At 43.9% G+C, this 21,399-nt stretch overlaps 1 protein-coding gene across 2 annotated transcripts in view; it reads left to right on the top strand.

The window, feature by feature from the left end:
• Positions 1 to 21,399, top strand: part of ADGRD1 (adhesion G protein-coupled receptor D1) — a 275,448-nt gene that overhangs the window by 151,834 nt on the left and 102,215 nt on the right. The window lies entirely within an intron of this gene.

Here is a 21,399-nt window from a genome sequence, read left to right as displayed (position 1 = left end):
CATAACAGATCATGCAGTAATCATGCGGGAATGTAACTCACTTCCACACTGATTTGATTAGGCAGAGTACAGAATCCATGGCAATGATCTATTGGGATTCTTTCCATCTGTATGATTAGAGAAGCCCCACCTACACATTCTAGCAGTACGTTGACTCACCACTCCTTTATTGTTCTTTCTGTGCTTTGCACAGACCTAAGAATAAACTAGAATGTTTCAGAGCTGGCGGCTGAGCAGTTCGGCAAGGTTTCCAGCTCAACCTGCAAGGAGAAACAAATAGCTCAGGCAGAAGAGCCAGGCTAGAGACAGTAGTTATACAATGTCATCTGGGACCTTATTGGTTTCTCCAAGTCGTCTGATCCCACTGGACTTAAGGCTGCAGTAAATCTCCCAGCCATCAGCCAAGCTGTGCTATAGAGCAGCAGAAATCAGGCTAGCAATTCCTTCATGGCTATTGTGGCACAGGGTGCAAAGTGTCTGGGCCCCACCGCTAGAATATCCAGTTTCAGACCATGCAGACCTCATTTCCTGTTTCCTCACTTCCTGTTTCAATTTGTGGGCAGGGCCATGACACAAAGATGGGGAGTCAGTCACCTTCACAACTCTGTGTAGCAATTTCCATGGCACTATTAAGACAGTTAACAAGCATTGTCAGTTGGAAACCAGAAGCATCTGTCACACTGCACCAGAACTGGGACCCCTTGGTGGTCAGCAGCCTGAAGAACTCATTGAGAACACCAGGTGCATTCCTGGTCCTGTTAGCCAGTGTGATGTAGTGGTTAGAATGTCAGACTAAGACTGAGGAGATCGTCAACAATGTTTAGGCAACACGATGACCATAGACATACGTAATAGACAATTTTTATAGAATTCCTTCAAACAATAACAAATTGAAAATCAAATCTTAGTCTCAAAGTCTCTGAAATTCTTTAAATGAAGTGAGGTACCAAACTTTGTACGATGAAAGATAAGCTGTGGAGCTTAGTGTATTCAGCAAATCTAATGTCCAGCACTGGCAGGTTTTATAATGATGTTAGGATCGTGTGAAAGAGCTTTCAAACAATCGCATTGTGACTTGGACAAATTGTCCTTAATCTGGGGACCCTTCTTTTCTAATTTTTCCAAAACTCGTAATACCAATTGATGAAATAAAGAAATAGATGGATTTGTATTAGCTGGAGTAAATGATGATTTTGGTCTGAATTGGCGCATAACCGGGTTATTGGTTCCAAACATATCACTTAGTTTTATATTTCTTATTAGTTTAAATAGGTCAACACTGGTCAGAAAAGCGTTATATAATGGTTTTGGAACAAAGCCCAGTCCCAATTATAAAGTTTGCAATTCATTGGCAGAAAACGTACGTAAGGAATTATTAATTCTCGGAAGGGCAGTCGTTCCTGAACAAGGAGGAAATTCTAATTGTTAATAACATTGTTGTTCTTTTTTTGCAACACCAGGGTTTGTTTGGATACTTATTGTTGTACTAAGACTGAGGAGATGCAGGTTCAAATCTCCACTCAGCTGCAAAGCTCGTGGACTCAAAGTCTCAGTCTAGTCTATCTCACAGTCTTGACCAAAAACTGGACATTTTTATCCACTCCAAAGTTCTGGGTAGGTGACAACATATTCCAGGCAAAAGATTCAAAACTGAGAGTTAAAATGGAACATATGGAAGATCTCAGCATCTTCTTAGCATATTGGCTGGCTCAGCAAGTAGTAGGGTTCATTGGAGCTCATCGTTTTATTTTTGGAAAGCATAACAATGCTGGAAGAATTTACAGCCATGTGGCACTCAGATCCTGTGCTGGCATTGCTCCTGCTAGCCAAGTGATAAATTGGCATCAAGCGAGGCTGGAATTATTTGCATCTTTATCACTTGGCTATGATGCCCCTATCACACCCTGCATGCCTTAGAGAATGGGCTCGCTTGAAATGAATTCATCATGTTTGCTAAAAAGTGAAGAATGACAGCAAGGATTGGGGATGAGCAGCAATTAAACAAATAGCAGAGTTGCCCTGAGATGCTCAACAAAGTGGCATGTTTCCCCTGCCCAGCATGCCGGCCAATTTCTTCCCTTTGTCAACACCTTAATTGGGGCTCTGCAGATGTAATCACAAGAAGAACGAGCAGCAGTTCTGTTTCAAAAATGAAAGTGCCCTGTGCAGGGTCAAACCTAATTTTGTGTTCATTTTTATGAGTATCCAATATTCCCTGCCTCCAATGAGTTTTGGCACTCATGAATGCAGTTTTGTTTCTGTTCTTTATCATTTTCCTCACCCTTATCATTTGCCCTCACCTTCTCCTGCCTCATCTGCCGTCACTGCCATTTACAATACCACCCAGTGCTCACTTACTCAGGGGGCAGATTTCACTGAGCAGAGGAAGATTTACTGCTCAGTGAACGCAGCCAGGATTGAACTGTCAATCTGACTGATTGCAATTATTCCAAGTATTCCAAGTATTCTTTTGCTGATGATGCCACGCTGCTCCATCTGAAATTATGATGTGTACATCCATGAACATCACAAAAGTTATCACAGCCAGTCAGATTTAGTGGCAAAGGAGGTTACAGGTAAAAAGGGGGAATACTATGGCCATGAGAAGCAGCAACAGGCAGGGGTCAAATAGTATCAAAAACAACAAAAATATCCAGTAAACTGAGTACTTTCTTAGGGTAAATCTTTAGTAAACGAAGTTCTTTCTTTAGAATGGAGCATGAAAGACGGGGGTGTGGGCCAAATTTTGGTGTTGCACAGGGCACTGCTGAAATTTGAGTTCCCAAGATCAGCCACTGGCTTCAGTCTGGCTTTGAACTACATAGGTCTGGGCTAAACATTTCTGTGAACTGCCCGGAGATCTTGTGATGAAGGGCAGTACAGTGGTACCACAGGTTAAGTACTTAATTCGTTCCGGAGGTCTGTTCTTAACCTGAAACTGTTCTTAACCTGAAGCACCACTTTAGCTAATGGGGCCTCCTGCTGCCACCGTGCTGCTGGAGCACGATTTCTGTTCCCATCCTGAAGCAAAGTTCTTAACCGAGGTACTATTTCTGGGTTAGTGGAGTCTGTAACCTGAAGTGTATGTAACCTGAAGCGTATGTAACCCGAGGTACCACTGTATATAAATTTAATAAATAAAAAAAATAAAAAATAAATTTCATCCCAGTGAAAATCCCAGAGGTTTTGAGGAGGTTTGGGCAGGAGTAAAACTATTCTGAAAGTCAGGGCTTAGCTGCACTTACATTTCCTCTGTTTTTCGTTTTTCTTTTTCGTTGTTGTTGTTCCAAAGCTTTCCCTGCAAAACTCACTGCTTAATGCTGACTCAGAGCAAATGGCAATCCGTAGAAAACCCGAATAGCTGTTTGCTCCGATTCAGCTTTAAAGTACAGGTTCTCATGGGGAAAGCTCCAGGGAGAGAACAGGTGTCATGAACTCACCAGCTCCAAGTGTAATCTCGCAGCTGGCTGCAGAATGCAGTCAGGAACAGGGAGGCTGGGCTTTCACACTGGCACAGGAGAGCCTGCAGCTGCCAGCGTCGACTCCCCCTGACCTTGGACGGCTGGCTGATAAGGGAGGAACGGTGAGCAGGCTGGAACACAGCAAAAGGTCCCTGGAAGCCCAGACAGGTGCAGAAAGCCACAGAGACAGCTTTCCGGAACAGAAAGGGGCTGCAGCTGACCAAATAAGTCCGAGGCATAGGTGTATAGGAAGGCTGCTAGACAGGAAGCAAAATAAGAAAGGTAAAGGTTGAAGGTTCAATCTCTTCTGTTGACACAGGAAGAACTCCTCAGAAGGATCAACTGAGTGATGGGGGCCTGAGGCTTGCTAGAGCTGTCCGGAGATAATTGCTTGGTTTTTTTTGCAATAAATCCTCCCTTTTAATTACATACGCTTACTGTGTTATCAAGCCGGGAACCTGGGCTCCTAACAACAGGGCAAAAGGTAAGTATGGTTAAGATTTCAGTGAAGACAGACGTGGAAGGAGCAGAGAAATTATTTAGCTTAAAATTATAAAGTGATCCAAGAATCCTGCTGCTCCTCCTTCCCCAAAAAAGAAAAGAAAAAAGAAAAAAGCTAGGAAGTACTGCTGCCACCACACACTTCCAAATCTTGCAAGGCTATTCTTCAGCCAAGAAATATGAACAATTTTCATCAAAGTAGAATTAAAAATGCAGTATATCAGGAGAAATTTCTTTGCGAAATGGTGTACATTAGGCAAAATTAAAAACAAACATGTACAGTCGTACCTTGGAAGTCGAATGGATTCCGTTTTGGAAGCACGGCATCTGATTGGCTGCAGGAAGCCCCTGCAGCCAGCTGGAAGCCGCGGAAGCCCCATTGGACATTCGGCTTCCAAAAATAGTTCACAAACCGGAACAGTCACTTCAGGGTTTGCAACGTTCAAAATCTTCGGGAACTAAGCTGTTAGACTTCCAAGGTACAACTGTATAGTGGGAGAAACCTGCTGTAAAATGTTGGTGCATGTTCATTCTCAAAACAGTATTTGCAAACTGATGTTGAAATGTGAAGAACAGAATGTCTGAGAGGAAAAATAAGAAACCAAGAGAAGCTGAAATTAACAGATTTGCCCATCGCCGCCATTACACCTACCTCTTGACTTTGTCTTAATATGCGCAAATCTCTGCTCTCAAGCTGGTGGGGGACGGAGAAACAGGGACAGGAAAGGAAAGGAAAGGAGGAGTGTGGGCAGATGCAGTTGCACATGCCTGAAAGCTTGGTTACAGCTGGGGAATGAAGATTAGGAGGATAAGCAAGCACCCCATGCGGGGAAAAGCTGGGTTTTGAGGAAGGTTTCTGTAGGAAGGAAGATTAAAGTGGGACCGTGTACAGAAACGCCAAATTGCCTGACATAAATGCTAGAAGTCCAACAGTGTAGGTCTGCTCCACCTTTGCTGGCTTGCCCCCTGCTGCCTTGAGAAAGCCTTTCTTACTCCTTTCCCTGCAGCTCAGCGGGAGATTCCTTTCAAGCCAAAAGGTTTACAAGTCTCTCCAACTCTTCTTTTTGTTCAGACTCAAGGTGCACTCCCAGCTTGGCTCTCCAGTGAAGCAGGATAGTCTGAGCTGGACGTGCCCCAAACTGACAAGGCCGCTGGTGGGAAGAGAGAAAAGGCCACTCAACCTGTCACCTCTTTAGCCTGGCTTTTAAAGCCACTTCCGAGCCTGCGGAGGAGGTGGGGTTGCGGGCTTCACGCCCACCCCACGTGCACAGGGGCTGGTTCTAGCCCCCGCGAGATTGAGGGAATCCCGGCCGCGTCGTCGACGAAGCCAGCCAAATGGGTGGCTGGAGGGGGCGTGGCCTGCCCTATTTAGGGCCTGCACGTTTCCCCACCCTCTCTCCTTTTAGGTAGACTTCTGACTTTGCTATGGGCTTCGGTCGGTCGCTGCAAGGTGTTGAATGGTTTCTTTAAATGTAAAGGTTCATCATTGTTCCACCCGATCTGTATGTCTTTAAGGGGCCAGAGCAAAATAACGAGACCCAGCTTTACAGCTGTGAAACATAGCAGGTGCTGCTGAGTTGTATTGATTAAGCTGTGTCAGCAATTGGGTGTAGTATATAAGGAGCAGCACCTAGCTCTCCCATTCCCCTGGGGGATGGGTTGGTGGTTGGGTCATGTTTGTTTGTTGATGTATTTAGTGTAAAAGGAGTTTTTGTTTTTGTAATTAAAACCTTGTTGAAGTTGTTTTTTAGTCCCTTTTTAATGCATGGTCTCCCAGCAAGCTCTCTGCAGCGCTACTATACTGCAAATAGCCAACACAAGGGGCCTGGTAGGAATTTTTCCCAATTGGCAATTTCAGCCAATCGGTTTTTCGCCTACCTCGTAGCAACTCGTCACAACTTGGCATTGGCGGTTAGGCATTGGTAAGAAGGGGTTAAGAGGATGGGGGGGGGAGGAAACACCATCACCCCCCCAAAGCTAAGGGTAGTCTGATAAAGGATTCTGGGGGGGGGGGGTCGTGGCCCTTTCCAAAGCCTATGGAGGTGTGGGCCTAAGGCACGCCCCCGAGCGGTGACCCGGGGGAGCTCCTAGTTGACATGACTCAGCAGGACTCCCCCTTATGGTGTTAACCCTTGCCGGTCTTCATGCAATCAGGCTGGAGCCGGTTAGTCGATAGGACCAATGCCTAAGCCAATACCCCTCATTCCTGAAATCAATAAAGTTGTGGCCTAATTCACCCATTAACCTTAATACTTGGTGTCCAGTGTCTTTATTTCTCCCTGGTGGGGGGCAGGAACTCGCCACACAACACCTCAGCTGTATGTTTTTAGGACCTACCTCATCTGTTATGGTTGAAATATCACTTGGGAAGACAGGCGAACTAATATCAGTGTACTGGAAGAAGCAAAGATCACCAGTATTGAAGCAATGATTCTTCAACATTAGCTTCGCTGGACTGGATGCCTGATGATCGTCTTCCAAAGCAACTACTCTATTCCAAACTAAAAAATGGAATGCGTAATGCTGGTGGTCAACAAAAGAGGTTTAAAGACTGTCTCAAGGCAAATCTAAAAAAATGTAGTATAAACACTGACAACTGGGAAACACTGGCCTGTGAGCGCTCCAGTTGGAGAACAGCCTTTACGAAAGGTGTCATGGGCTTTGAAGACACTCAAACTCAGGATGCAAGGGAGAAACATGCTAAGAGGAAGGCACGCTTGGCAAATCCACACTGTGATCAGCTCCCGCCTGGAAACCAATGTCCCCACTGTGGAAGGACGTGTGGATCCAGAATTGGCCTCCACAGTCACTTACAGACTCATTGTTAAAACCGTGTTTATGGAAGACAATCTTACTCGGCCACAAGTGATCGCCAAAGAAGAAGAATGGTCGAAATTGTTATTTATACTGTTTTTAAATGATGTAACCCTTGGGCTTTAGGGTGAAGGGCAGGTGATAAATAAACAAAAACAACTAAATAACAACAGCAAGAACAACAACAATCTGATAAGTTAAGACCTCTCCTCTAGACATCCTTTTAGCTGTGATTCCTGCATTGCAGGGGTTTGGCTAAATGACCTTTGGGTTCCCTTCCAACTCTGAGAGCCCATGATGCCATGATTCTGACAAAACTCTCAGCTTCCTTCTAAATATTGCCTCCACTGTAAATAGGATCTCTGAGTTTCCCCCATGTCAAGGTCTCTTGTCTTCCTTCATGTGCCTTTACTCTCTCCCCACACCTTTTCTGTACAGCAATGGATTTGCAACCTGTTTGCTGGGAAGCCATTTCCCATTCAGATGACAGATTGTTCAACTGCCCTGTACAATACTTTTTGGAGCAGACTTTTGCATAAACAGTTGATCTCATGAGTATTAATAACATCAAGGAACGTTAAACAAAGCAGAGACAAATCCTCTTATTATGCAGCTGTAAGAGATGCACAGGCCACAGTGCATTGCAAAGAGGTGTTTTAAAAGGAGGTGAATGTATATGGATATATTTGCACTGGTTGGTTGCCAGAGTTTCTGCTTTGGTCACTTGCGCTTCTGAGAAATCACTTAGGCTAAGTACTGCAAAAACAAGGTTACGTTCCTCAAGAGAATAACTCCCAGTGTTTCCCTCTCCTCTTTGCCCTTCTCGGAAGAAAACAATCCCCCCTTTTCCTGTCCACTAGCAGTGATTTTGGGCATTTCCAGACTGCTGCTATTTTGGGGTGGAATTCATTCACACACTGGCAAATTCAGGTTGCACGTTTAATATTGGTTTGGAGCTCTTGTGCAGCAAACTCACTTCCCTTCCCAAACATACTTTTTTTTTTTTTTTTTGTAACAAGGAAAGCTCTGTAAGCAGATCACCGGGAAGCAACTTTCAACCTTGTAAATAATAATAACAATAATAATAATTTTCATGCGGAGCTTTTTTTTAAAGGGGTGGGGGCAGGCTAATGGTAGATTAGTGTTTTAATTTATATGCAGCTCAATGGCAAAGTAGGCTTTTAGAGTAGCGGATGGCACTGTGGTCTAAACCACTGAGCCTAGGGCTTGCTGATCAGAAGGTCAGCGGTTCGAATCCCCGTGACGGGTTGAGCTCCCGTTGCTCGATCCCTGCTCCTGCCAACCTAGCAGTTCGAAAGCACATCAAAGTGCAAATAGATAAATAGGTACTGCTCTGGTGGGAAGGTAAACAGCATTTCCGTGTGCTGCTCTGGTTCGCCAGAAGCAGCTTAGTCATGCTGGCCACATGAGGTGTACGCTGGCTCCCTCAGCCAGTAAAGTGAGATGAGCACCACAACCCCAGAGTCATCTGCGACTGGACCTAACGGTCAGGGGTCCCTTTCCCTTTATAGTAGAAATGGGTTGGAGCAAAGTTGAAGGAATCTCATGCGCAAGTGATATGCCCATCCATAGCTCCCTGCCAGTTAGAGTTAAAAATACCATGCGAAATGGTCTGGTATAATATACCTTCCCACTTCCCACTTTAGCCTCTGTTGGAGGTTGACATTCTGTCAACTCACCATGTCGATTTTGATTGGGCTATTCTGTTGCACCCCCTCCCAATTCAGATATATGAAAATATTGCCTGCTCTTAAATTGTTTTGGATAGCATGCCTCTTTCCATTCAAGAGGCATGCCCAGGTATCAGCTCTGATGAGGAATGGTGGGAGCCTCCTCCTGCTCCTTACCAGGATTCTGAAGCTGCCCAGGAGCAGTGGATCAGTATAGATTTGGAACAGTGGTTTGCAGAGGGGCATAGTTCTGAAGACAAAAGTTGGGAAGAACTGGGGAGTAAACAGCAAAGTGAAGAAGAACTGGAAAAGAGAGAGCTAGCACAGTGTCTCTCACTGGAAAGTGTCCAGCCTATCAGTCCAAGGTCAGGTAGAGCAGATAAGGCGGCTATACAAAAAGCATGGAGGATGCAAGATCAGGTTGCAAGGTGAGGAAGTGATGAGGCTGACTCGGGGGGGGGGGAGTGTGGGTGTAGACATTAATTGGGAGCAGCATAGCTTTGAGAATGGATTCTTTGTTCTTTGGCTGTGATAATTAAAATCTCTTTAAATGGTAAGGGACTATTTTGCTTTGTCCTGCTTATCCATGGGCAAAGGGAGAGAGGAAGCCAACATTCCCAGAGCCTGATACCAGGACAGTAACTTATGAAAAAACAGAAGGGGTACACTTGCACAAGAGGGGGTCATTCTTACCCTTATGCATTCTAAAAGTAAAGTGTTTAGGATATAATTGTGGGACTATGCATCAGAGACATCTCAAGTCTTCAGATAGGTGGGGTTGCAAAAAGTGTGCAGCCTTCTTGAATGCCCAAGCACAGGTTCAAGGTGAGCACATTGCCTCCTCTTGGTCCTCTGCATGCAGGTGTGCAGGGCTCTGTCAACCTTGATCCTGCGAGATGCTGCCCTATTCGCTTTACCCAAGGCTCTAGAAACTTACTGGGGGGGGGGCAGAGAAGGAGGTTACATTGGTGTTGAGGTGTGTGCGCTCCCCAGGCTCCAGTTGTGGGGATGGGGGGTGGCAGAAGGAGAGAGAAAAGGGCTAGTAGAAATAGAAGTAAGGAAGGAAGGATGGATGGATGGATGGATGGATGGAAGGAAGGAAGGCAGGAAGGTGATAAAGAGAGTGAGTGTCAGAAAGAGAAAAGGTGGGTGGTGAATGAGAGAGGGGTGCGGAAAGAAAGAGAGAGAAGGGGGAGAAGAGAAAGGAGTGGCAGAGAGACAGAGAGAAGGGGGTGGCAGAAAGAGAAAGGACTCAGCTACATTAGTCAAAATACAGCGTTATAAATGCATTCTAACACTGTGACACCAGATGGCGATGTAGAGCTGAAATTGCAACAATGATATTTTCAATTGTGAGATTTACAACTTTTTTTGCAGAGTGTATTCGGAGTTTTTTTTTATAGCTGTGTAGATCTAGCTAGAGAGAAAGAAATGGGTAGAAGAAAGAGAGGAGAGAGAGAGAGAGAGAGAGGGGGGGGGGAGAGAGACAGAAGGGGGGCAGCCATTTTTGACTGTCCCTGCTCACCACCAGCTTGTGGTTTCCTGACAGAGGATCCATGAGTGAATACAGTGCTTGGCAGGCACAAATGCCTGATGCCTTTTGCCCCGATGCTGCATAACAGTCTCACGATTACCAAGGGACATGATTCTGTTTTCCACCCTGAAAGTCAACTATGCCTGTGCTCTCCATATTTGGGGGAAAGCCCTTTATTGGAGAGATTAAGACTGCCATCTCAGTTTGTGAAGATTCATGGCTGGCGCATTCTAACAGCTTTTTAAACCCAGCTTGCCCCTTGATGACATCTTTTTTTGCACCAGGTGCTTAAAGATAAGAAGAGCCTGCTAATTAATTACGTGACACAAACTTTGGAGAATTTAAGTACCCTTTTCTTTAAAAAAAAGTTGTGGCAAAAACTTTTAAATTGAGTAGGGTCTTGCTGGGCATCTGTAGAAGCAGGTTTCCTTTGAAACCTGAAATTTGTTTAGCACAGATCATGGCAGTGAATTAATAATCTGGAGTCAAAAGCTGAGGAGTGCCCTGAGGAAATGTATTTGGCTGAGATACAGTGAGCGGCGGGGGGTGGGGTGGGGGGGACTCCTTTATGTTTCTCTTTTAGATAAACTTCAATTAGGCCAACTGTGGCTTCCATGGGAGAGTCCGGCTTTTGACTGAACGGCTTGTGGAGTCCCTCCTTGCCTTATCAGAGCACATCGTGACTGCCGGTTCCATTGCCTCCTGTGAACATTCTTCATAAAATTAATTACATCCGTGTTCAGGGTATCTGTTTCCAAAGCAAACTGAGTACTAATCATCGAGTGGCAATCATCTGAAAAATTGTAACAAGGTGGTGGGCAGCCAAGGACGACTTTGTTGATATTCAGAAAAAGAAAATGCAGCCAAACCCCTCAGATTAGTTAGGGATCTGCAGAGGGGCTGGGACCCTAGGTCTCAATGGTTGCAGTGTTTGTTTTGCTTATTTGAACGGCTTTCTTGGGATACCTCTGTGAAAGAGGAATGTGATGTTCCTGGTTCTTTGCTTGATGGAGAATAGAGAGGGTGTGACTATTACAACTGGAGAGAATCTAATGTAAAAGTGTTGTCTACAATGTATAAGATGAATGGGAGACAAACTTCGGTAACTTGGCTGACTTCCTCGTGTCTCCCTAGTTGAATTTCAATGTAAATCATTTTAACGGTTTTCCAGCACCAATATTCTTAAAAAATTAACTTATTCATTAACATCTTTCTTTCTTTTCAATTCAGCATTACATCCTCTTAATTCATCACTTAACATATTAAAATCCTAGGCCGATCTGGTATTTACAAGCTTTTTCAATTAAATTAACTTAACATATTTAGCTAAATATTCTTTAAATTTCATCCATTCTTCCTGATAGTCCTCCTTCTTCTGGTCACGGTCAGGTCGGCTAGTTCCCATAATTCGTAAAACCTTTTATTGGCATCACATACAGCATCCAAAACATATTATCGGTCATAATATAGATATGGAAGCACAGAAACGATTGTGGAATATGGATATAAAATTTATAGTATGTTATGGCCAGAGAAAATTATATGAAAATGATATATCAATGGTACCTAACACAGAGTAAATTGGCCAAAATGTATAAATCCAAATCAAATAAGCAATGGAAATGCAAAGAGAAAGAAAGTTCTTTTTATTGTATGTGGTGGTTTTGTAGCAAGGTTAAAGCTTACTGGGAAATGATATATAATGAATTGAAAAAGATGTTTAAAATAACGTTTGTAAAGAAAAACCCCAGAAGCTTTTATAAATGCTTTACTGGAAAAATCAGAAATCAGGATAACAAACTTTTTATCAAAGAATGGAAATGGCTTATTGAATATTTACAAATAAACTGTAAACAGATAAGAACATTGGCGGGATTATTATAATAACCTGAAGTTTTATAAGCGCATATATTTAAACTAAAGGAATAAATAAGTAAATTACCGTATTTTTCGTCCTATAGGGCGCACCGGCCCATAGGACGCACCTCGGGTTTTTTTGGGGGGGGGGGCTTGCAAGGCTTGTGGATAGCTTCCTAAAGCCTGGAGAGCGAGAGGGGTCGGTGCGCACCGATGCCTCTCGCTCTCCAGGCTTCAGCGAAAGCCTGCATTCACCCCATAGGACGCACACACATTTCCCCTTCATTTTTGGAGGGGAAAAAGTGCGTCCTATGGGGCGAAAAATACAGTAAGTTAATTTGGATATGCAGAAAATATTAAAAATAAATTTAAGAAAGCACAGAAAGAGGGGGAAGGAAGTCTTGAAATGTTGAAATGGTTATAAAATTATTGAAATGTATAAAATTGAAAATCATACTTAAAATAATTTAGAGAGAGAGGGTGTGAATGTGGAAACTTCTGGCTTCTGCATAGTTAGAATATAGCCTATGGTACATCCATTTCTCTGCCCACTTTTGCCCCTGCCCTTCCTCTGCCCACCTCTGACTCCACACCCCATTGGCAGGCAGCCCCAATCTGCCCATAAAAGAATGTTGCCCTTAGACCACCTTCTCATTTCTCCCCCTCAAGATCTTCAGCATCCTGACAGAGAAGTCTCTTTGGCTCCCAGTACGTTTCTGAGCACAACTCAAAGTGTTGGTGCTGACCTTTAAAGCCCTAAAGGGTCTCAGTCCAGCATCTCCACCCCTGAAGGAGCGTCTCCACCCCCATCGTTCAGCCTGGACACTGAGATCCAGCACCGAGGGCCTTCTGGCGGTTCCCTCATTATGAGAAGTGAGGTTACAGGGAGCCAGTCAGAGGGCCTTCTCGGTAGTGGCCCCCGCCCTGTGGAACGCCCTCCCACCAGATGTCAAAGAAATAAACAACTATCTGACGTTTAAAACATCTGAAGGCAGCCCTGTTTAGGGAAGCTTTTAATATTTAATGCTGTATTGTTTTAACACTTGATTGGAAGCTGCCCAGAGTGGCTGGGGAAACTCAGCCAGATGGGTGGGGTATAAATAAATTATTATTATTATTATTATTTTATTTTCTGTCAGTGTGTTCTGCTCATGCTGGCCAAACAGGAGGAGAAGGGCCACTTGGAGAACTGAAAGAGACCCATCCTTCCATCTGTAGCCGCTCCATATAAAACTGTTTGTTGTCCTCGGTGTCACAGAGACCTGACTGGTTTCACCTCAAAGTCAGGCATATTGAATTGCTGGTCCCCTGCTGTGGAATCTGCCTCCAGCAGAATCTGTCACCCTCGAGTGCTTGACTTTCAGGCATTCCTTGAAGACCCTTTTATGCTGACGGGAATCTTCAAGTTGCTCAAACTTCCTTGATTGGCCAATCGAATGATTATGTTGCAATCAATCAATCAAATGTTTATTCGGCTTTACGCCCATGAAACACGACACAACAGAACAAATCAAATAAAACAGCGGACTCGTACAAGCCACAAATAATATATCACAGTTCATAACTCACAAGGGCAGATATTAACCATTCATAAGAAAAGTTTAAAATTAAAAGTAAAAATTTTTGGCACTACGTTGCCAAATCGAATGATTATGTTGCGTTGCCTTTATGGTTTTTTAAGTGACATCGGACTTGCATATATTGTTGTACGCCACCTTAATATTTTATTAGGACTTCAAGGGTATGTAAATATTTATTTTATAAATAAATAAACCCCCCACAAATCATCGGAGTTGGGGGGAGGGGAGAGAGAAACACCGCAACAAATGTGACGAGAATTAAATCAGAATTAATCATAAAGGTGTTTTTTTTCCAGCTGGGCAGCCTGCTGCTCAGCTATCCTCATCCGACACAAATATGGGCATGTCTTTTCCTTCCACACAAGCTATCCGTAGTTTTTGTTTGTTTGTTGCTTCTGCCCTTTGCATTTCCATTAAAGATGTAGGATTCAGGCTTCTGATAATCTCCTTTTAACCTCATATGTCTTAGACCGAGGCTTGTGAGGAAAGGGATTTTAAACAGTGATATGCTATTTTTACTATCTGTATGTTAATAGATTTGCTTCCTCAACCTCAGCCTTCCAGATTTTTTGAGACTACAGTTCCCATCATCCCTGACCACTGGTCCTGCTAGCTAGCGATCATGGGAGTTGTAGGCCAAAAACATCTGGGGGGCTGAGGTTGAGGAAGCATCATATATACTGTATTTTTCCATGTATAATACACCCCGGTGTATGTGACACTTATTTTGGGAGACCCCAAATTAAGGAAATGGGGGGAGATTGCCCAGAGTTGTTAAGCTTTTTTTAAAGGGGGGATTGCCTTGCCAAAGCCCCCAATTATCTGCCCACTTGCCACCAGCAGCTGCCAATCTCCCGCCCAATTGCTGCCGCTGCAGCCATTCGTCAGCAGGCCTTGCCACAGCCACCAATCACCCGCCCGATCACCGCTGACAATCGCCTGCTTGTGGCTGCCACCAATCGCATGTCCCCCCTCTGCACTATCTCAGTATAAGACGATCCCTCATTTTAAACATTTTTCAAAAAAATAATAAAAAAAACCTTGTCTTATACACAGAAAGATACGGTATATATATATTTGGATACTTAATGTAAAATTGGGCGGTCACATTTTGTTCCACCACCTTGTTTTCAGCATGGTGTTCAGCAACATAGATACAGAACCATAAAAACATAGATGCAGAAGGCTGGCTCCCCAATGGGAACAATTGTGCCAAGCTGGGCAAGGATATATCCAGAGGCATCCACATTGGCGCGTGCTGGAGCCATCATGCCAAATTTGACAATGTCCTGCCAAATGGAGTGACAATATCTTCAAAGGCATCCAAATCAGTACAGTTTGACCCATTGCACTAAAAATTGGCTGAAGTCACACCAAAGTCTTGTTTTGGCCCGTTACCTTGATTCAAAATGGCCACCAGTGCCCCCTCCCCAAAAAACCCACTGCCGTCATCTCAGAAATCCTCATATTGAGAATGAAATTGGTTCAGTTTCGACCCATAATGCCAAAGTCACAATGTGTACTGCTGTCTGGATTCAAAATGATGTCTTGTGTTCAAACATTGACAAGGACTGTCACGACCACTGCAGGAACCTTCATGCAAAGTTTGGCAACAATAACTCAAAAGGTAGCAAAACCTAGGCCAAAAAAATGAGCAAAGTTATGCCAAAGTGACATTTTGGTCTGCTACCTTGATTCAGAATGGTGGCCAGTGACCCATTGTCAATAAAAACTGCTACCATTGTGTTGAGTTTGGTGACAATATCTCAAGAGGCATCTTGAATGCATCGGGAACAAACAAATGGACAGACAAACCATTTTCCCAAATGTATATAGCAGATACACACACCCTTTAATTGTTCTGTGTTTACGTTGGTTTAATGGATTTGTGGTTCATGCCCTGCTTTGATCCTCAGAAAAGCAAGTTATAAATGGCTTAGACATATATATAGGGGGGAAATCTTCCACTTCACAGCTCTGCCTTAAAAAGAAGAAGAGGAAGCTGAATTGGACTTGTATTTCTATTAATTATGGCCAGAGCTGTGAAAATAGAAATAGTTGATTTAAAAATGCATGCAGCTGTAGATAGAATTTCTAAGGTTCATAGCTTGCCATCCTGGGTCTGCAAAACCTCCAGATAGGTTTTTCATTGCTCGTCTACTACAATTCAGTGTTTCTGACACTTGGTGCTGGAAAATCCCTGGGAAACTGACACTTTCTCCCCTACAATTTTGTGCTTGTTTCTCTATGGTTTATTGACAGGTAAAAACTCAGCAAACAGCTGATCCAGAGCCTTCCTGCCTTTCTTCTCCAGCGAAGCCTGTTTCCTCAGCCAAGAGGACAGGGTTTCGTTATATATCATAGACTTATAGAGAGACTATTCAGGAAGGAAGTTTGGTTTTTGACACCTCTCATAGTTGGGCTGCTTCAACCAAGAAAACTTGGAAGGAGGTTATAGGCTACAGTTGCAGGGAGAATTTTGATCCAGTTCAAGGAAAACCTACCTGATTCTCTCTTTCCAAAATACAGCCACCCGTGGAAATTTAGTCACTGCTATTCTCCAACCAGGGGATGCGGGTGGCGCTGTGGGTTAAACCACAGAGCCTAGGGCTTGCCGATCAGAAGGTTGGCGGTTCGAATCCCCGCGACGGGGTGAGTTCCCATTGCTTGGTCCCTGCTCCTGCCAACCTAGCAATTCGGAAGCACCTCAAAGTGCAAGTAGATAAATAGGTACCGCTCTGGCAGGAAGGTAAACGGCGTTTCCGTGTGCTGCTCTGGTTCGCCAGAAACGGCTTAGTCATGCTGGTCACATGACCCGGAAGCTGTCTGCGGACAAATGCCGGCTCCCTCGGCCAATAAAGCGAGATGAGTGCTGCAACCCCAGAGTCGGTCACGACTGGACCTAACAGTCAGGGATCCCTTTACCTTTACCTATTCTCCAACCAAGTAATGCATGCAAAAATGAATATACTGGGGTAAAGGATCCATAAAAATGCATAGAGTAGTGACAATTAACATAAAAATGCATTACTTTAGGGAAATTGCATTGGCAAAAATATGTATATTAGGCAAGATTGCATACAAACATTTGTATATTACAGAAAATGTGCACTAAAATGCTGCTGAATTCTCATGAGTCTTTTTTTTTTTAAAAAAAATTGCAAACTTATGTGGAACACAGAATTTAAGGCTGGAAAAACGAGAAACCATATTTTTACTAGTCTTTAAATACAGATAAACTGTTTTACTAAAACAGGAACAACAAAAAATCCTAAAGCAAAATTGACGGATTTACCCTGGGGTTACTTTTTCTCCCAAAGAATTTGCAAGAGGCCGTAGGACTCCTCCAAATGACTTGCTTAATGAGCATTCAGCTTATATGGAGGTTAGAAAATGTGTAGTCTTAGCTGAGCATTTGTTCTGATTTGTTTCCAGGGGGTTATATTGCAATGAGTGCTGTTTGGGGCTGCCGTTGAAGATGACTGAGAAACTTCACTTGGCCCAAAACGCAGTGACTAGATAATCAGCTGAGGGTCCCAGTTGAAACTCACATAACCCCTATTTTAAAACAGCTTCATTTGTTGTCTGTTCATATCCAGGCTGAATTCAAAGTGCTCCTCCTTAGTGTTTAAAGCTCTAAATGATTTAGGCTCCTGGCATAGCTGTGATAGCTGCATTGCAGGCATTTGGACTAAAAGACTCTTGAGGGACCCTTTTCAACTCTACAATTCTATTATTCTGTATCATAAAGACTGCCTCCTCCGCTACAGGCCCTCTGATCAGAAGGAGGAGGTTCACCCTGGTTCCCACGTTGCTCAGTGCTACCTGGGATTTTTAAAGAAACAAACAAACAAAAAGCTTTTTTTTTTTTTTGGATGGACAGTGCAATTTGCAATTTTGGACAATCACACTAAAAACCAGGTGAAGTCACGCCAAAATCCTGTTTCAGTCCCTCATCTTGGTTCAAAATGGCAGCCAGCATCCAAACCTTGACAAAGACAGCCACACTCACCATGCGAACCCTCGTGCTCAGTTGGGTGACAATATCTTGAGAGGCATCTGAAGCTATAGAAAACAAGCGGATGGACAGATAAACAATTTCCCAAAATATAGTACAGTGGTACCTTGGAAGTCGAACGGAATCTGTTCCGGAAGTCTGTTTGACTTCCAAAACATTTGGAAACCAAGGTGCGGCTTCCGATTGGCTGCAGGAAGCTCGGTAGATTCATTTTGATCCCCCCCCCCCCCGGGTAGGATATATGTCAATGGGCATTCAACCTGATTTGCTTGTGTGATGTTTGTATATTTTCCCATTCATTATCCAGCCATCCTCAACTTTCCAGTGCATTTTCCTAGCCATAAATAATTATGTTTCTTTTTAAAAGTGGATTTGTTATGCCAGGCTGGTAGAGAGATTTGGTCCATTTTACTCGCCCCAAACTAAATTCCTGGTGTGCTCTTGAATCCCTTCCGCAAACTACTGACAGTCTGAGGGTGACCTTAGTGTTCATGCGCCAGAATGGACAAGCACGACTGCATTCAACACAGCATCCTTTCACCTTCCCCCAGATCAGAAGGAATACTGTGTACTGTTGTGGTTTCCACATATAAAAAATGATATTTTAAGCTGGAAAAGAGGCAGAAAAGGGTGGCTGAAAAGACCAGAGAATGCAGAACAACTCCCCATATGAGGAAAAGGTTTCGATTTTGGAGTATAGTTTAGTTTACAAAGGAAATGGGGACCAATAAAGATTTATAAAATTATGTCTGGCACAGAGAAAGTCGACAGAGAGGAGCTTTTCTCCCACAAAGCTCTAGAGCTCCAGGGTAATCCTGGGACAGTGATTGGCACGAGATTCAGAACAAACAAGAGGAACTATTTGTTCATACAGTGCGCTGTTTAATCTGTGGAATTCTCTGCTGCAGGATGTGGTGATGGCCGGTAGCTTAGCTGGTTTTAAAAGTAGATTAGGGAAATCCATGAGGCATTAGGCTGTCAGTGACTCCGAGTCGAGACAGGGCTTGCTTCCTTCCAGATTCAGAGCCAGTTGCTGATATCAGGGCTGTTCCCTTCAAGCCTGACTTGCAGGCTAGCTAGAGGCATTTGGTTCGCCACTATGGGAAGCAGGATGCTTGTGGACTACCTGGGCCTCCCATCTGATCTAGTATAACTGTCCTTATGTTTAAGGATTTTAACATCTGATACACTAACAAACCACAGCTTGTCCATTTTAGTCTAGACAATACTGATGGCATTCGTCCGTCTCGGGAGAAAATGGAGGAGTGCGCCTTTGTGGGTGAAGTTAAACTGTTGGGAGATTACAGCGGCTGCTGTGGCTGTAGATACCGATAAGGGAGCAACATGTTTTGTTGCAGCTGGGGCACAGAAAGGTGTCCAGTTGTGTTGCTGCAGATGTACCATGGCGATTCTTCTCTCTGTGCTCCTCCCAGTGGTCATTCCTCCTCTGGTCACAGCTATGGATGCACAACCTGTCTGTCTGTGTCCAGGCACTGCGGTCGACTTCAAGGGATTCCCACATGACAGGGTTGATGTTGCCAGGCTTCATGTCACGTTTGCAGTCATCTTTGTAACACAAGAGCTGGTCTGCCAACAGGCCTGGTGCCTGAAGCCAACTCCTCATAGAGCATGTCTTTGGGGATCCTTCCATTCTGTGGACATGACCAAGACAGCATAGATGTCACTTAGACAGGAGTGTGAACATGCTGTGAATGTGGTCTTGGGTTGGGAGATGTGGGCTTGCTATTCTGTCCTGCCATGTGATACCCAAAATCCTTCTGATGCAGCACATGTGGAAAGTCTTGAGGCATCCCCCCTGGTGGTTGTGCTTGCAAAATGATTATTGCATGCATGGGAGGGGTTTCAGGAGCTCGTCCTACACTCCAGTAGGACAGTGGTAGAGTCACATGCCCGACTGGCATGTTCTCTTCCTCCTAGTCGTTCGTTCTGGAGCTTCAAAAGCCTTCTTCAGCCCGAAAATCACAGGGACTGATGCCAACAGACATCGGCACACTTAGGGATCCGCAGAATCTTCGCAGCTTGCGTAACAGACCTCAGCAACTCAGCATTTTGGCTAATCTACTTTATTTACACATAAACACACACGGAGCACTGCAACATGGCTCCCCCTCTCTCTAGCATCAGACAGCAAAGAGAAAGAACAAAGGACAATATAGTCCCACTTCACGGAGCACAGTAACACAAACATTCTGTCTCCCTCACTTCCCACTCTGTGGAGTCAAAACATATACCGTCATGTGATAGACAACAATCCCATGACTGCAATCATGGAGCAGGAATTCTAACAAGGGGAACCTCAAGTCCAGAGTCTGAATGCAGCCCTCTGGCTATTTCTATCTGGAGCTCAGTTTTCTCCCGAGGCCAGAGCCTTCACTGGCCCTTGCTCCACACCTTGAGTGTTTTTGCCTGGCTGGCATATGTCCTAGAACTCTGATACTGTAGCCCTTTGGTTGTTTGGGTGGAGGATAGAGGGAGAGAAAGAGTGAAGTGAACTTGCATCGTACCTGGCCTACTGCCTGAAATGACATTTGCATTAATTGCTCCACCCACTTTTGTGTTTGGCTCCACCCATCAGTGGCACATGTCCCCTGAATGGTTACCCCTTAGGCTGAAAGAGGTTCCCTGCCCCTGATAGAGCAAGTGGGTACAGTGCTACCTCGGTTTTTGAACATAATCCGTTCCGGAAGACTGTTCGAGTTCCAAAACATTCGAAAACTGAGGTGCAAAGGGCGGCCTGCAAATTTAATTGAGAAAATTGAGAAACTCTCAGCAGAAGCCGTTAGACTTCTGAGGCTCGTTCAAAAATGGAAGCATTTACTTCTGGTTTTTTGGCGTTCGAAAACCGAAATGTTCATCAGTGGAAACATTTGAAAACTGAGGTACCACTGTAATTGCTATACATAGCATCACATCAACCAGACCTAGTTATTGACTCAAACCTGTTTGAAACCTTACACGGCAGTGATCATCCAGAATTTAATTTCTCGCCTCCAAAGGCCTATTACCTATTAATTTTTCTTGCAGTAATTTGTAATTATAAATATTGTCTCCAGTTATTATTGTTGGAGCTAAGATTCCACCCTTGAGCTTCTTCTTGTGGCAACGTTAATTTTTCTGTGTTGTTGTTGTGTTGGCCCGTAAATCAGTAAAGAATGAATGACTTCGCTTTTTCTTAGATAAACAAGAGTTTAATTATTCTTTTAAGTATTAACACAGTTTTCCTATCTGTTCCTTATATCAGTTTTCCTTATATCATTTAAAAATAAAAATAAAAGGAAACTTAGCATGAAAAATTTAAAACACCTCTTTCAATAATTGAGAGCCAATAGCACAGACCCCTCATCTAATAACTCTCAACAGTCTGAATTGTGGAAAAAAAATCCTTTTTCTCTCTTTTTTAAAAAAGCCTCATAAATATAACAGAAGAATTCAGCTTTTCCCATTCAAAACTTTTTAAAAAAAACACACACAAAAAACTACTTTTGTTTGAGGTGCAAGTTCAGCAACTAACACTTGATGGCCAGACTGTGTGTAATGGAAGCTGAGCAGTTAAGGGGTATAACAGCCAGACATTGCACACATTCACCAGGTCTCATGGAGAACATGCAAATCATCTGTCCGTGAATAGGACATAGGGCATCGTCTCCTGTTGCCTGTTCCTTGTAGCAGGTATCCAGTGATTCATTGTTTCTGCATATGAAGGTTCCAACTGGCTAACATGGACAGACTATTGTCCACGAATCTTTCCTGGCCTTAAAAAAAAACAACAGCCACCCCTCTCTCTAAAAGCAAACTCAAGGGATCAGCTCAGTTGATTCGAGTGTGGTGCCAGTGTTGCAGGTTTGTTTCCTGTAAGGGACAACAGCATGGGAATGGTAAAGGTAAAGGACCCCTGGATGGTTAAGTCCAGACAAAGGGAACT

Source organism: Podarcis cretensis (assembly GCF_951804945.1).
Source record: "Podarcis cretensis genome assembly, chromosome: 16".
In the NCBI taxonomy this organism is placed as follows: domain Eukaryota; kingdom Metazoa; phylum Chordata; class Lepidosauria; order Squamata; family Lacertidae; genus Podarcis; species Podarcis cretensis.
This window is presented reverse-complemented; position numbering and strand designations above follow the sequence as displayed.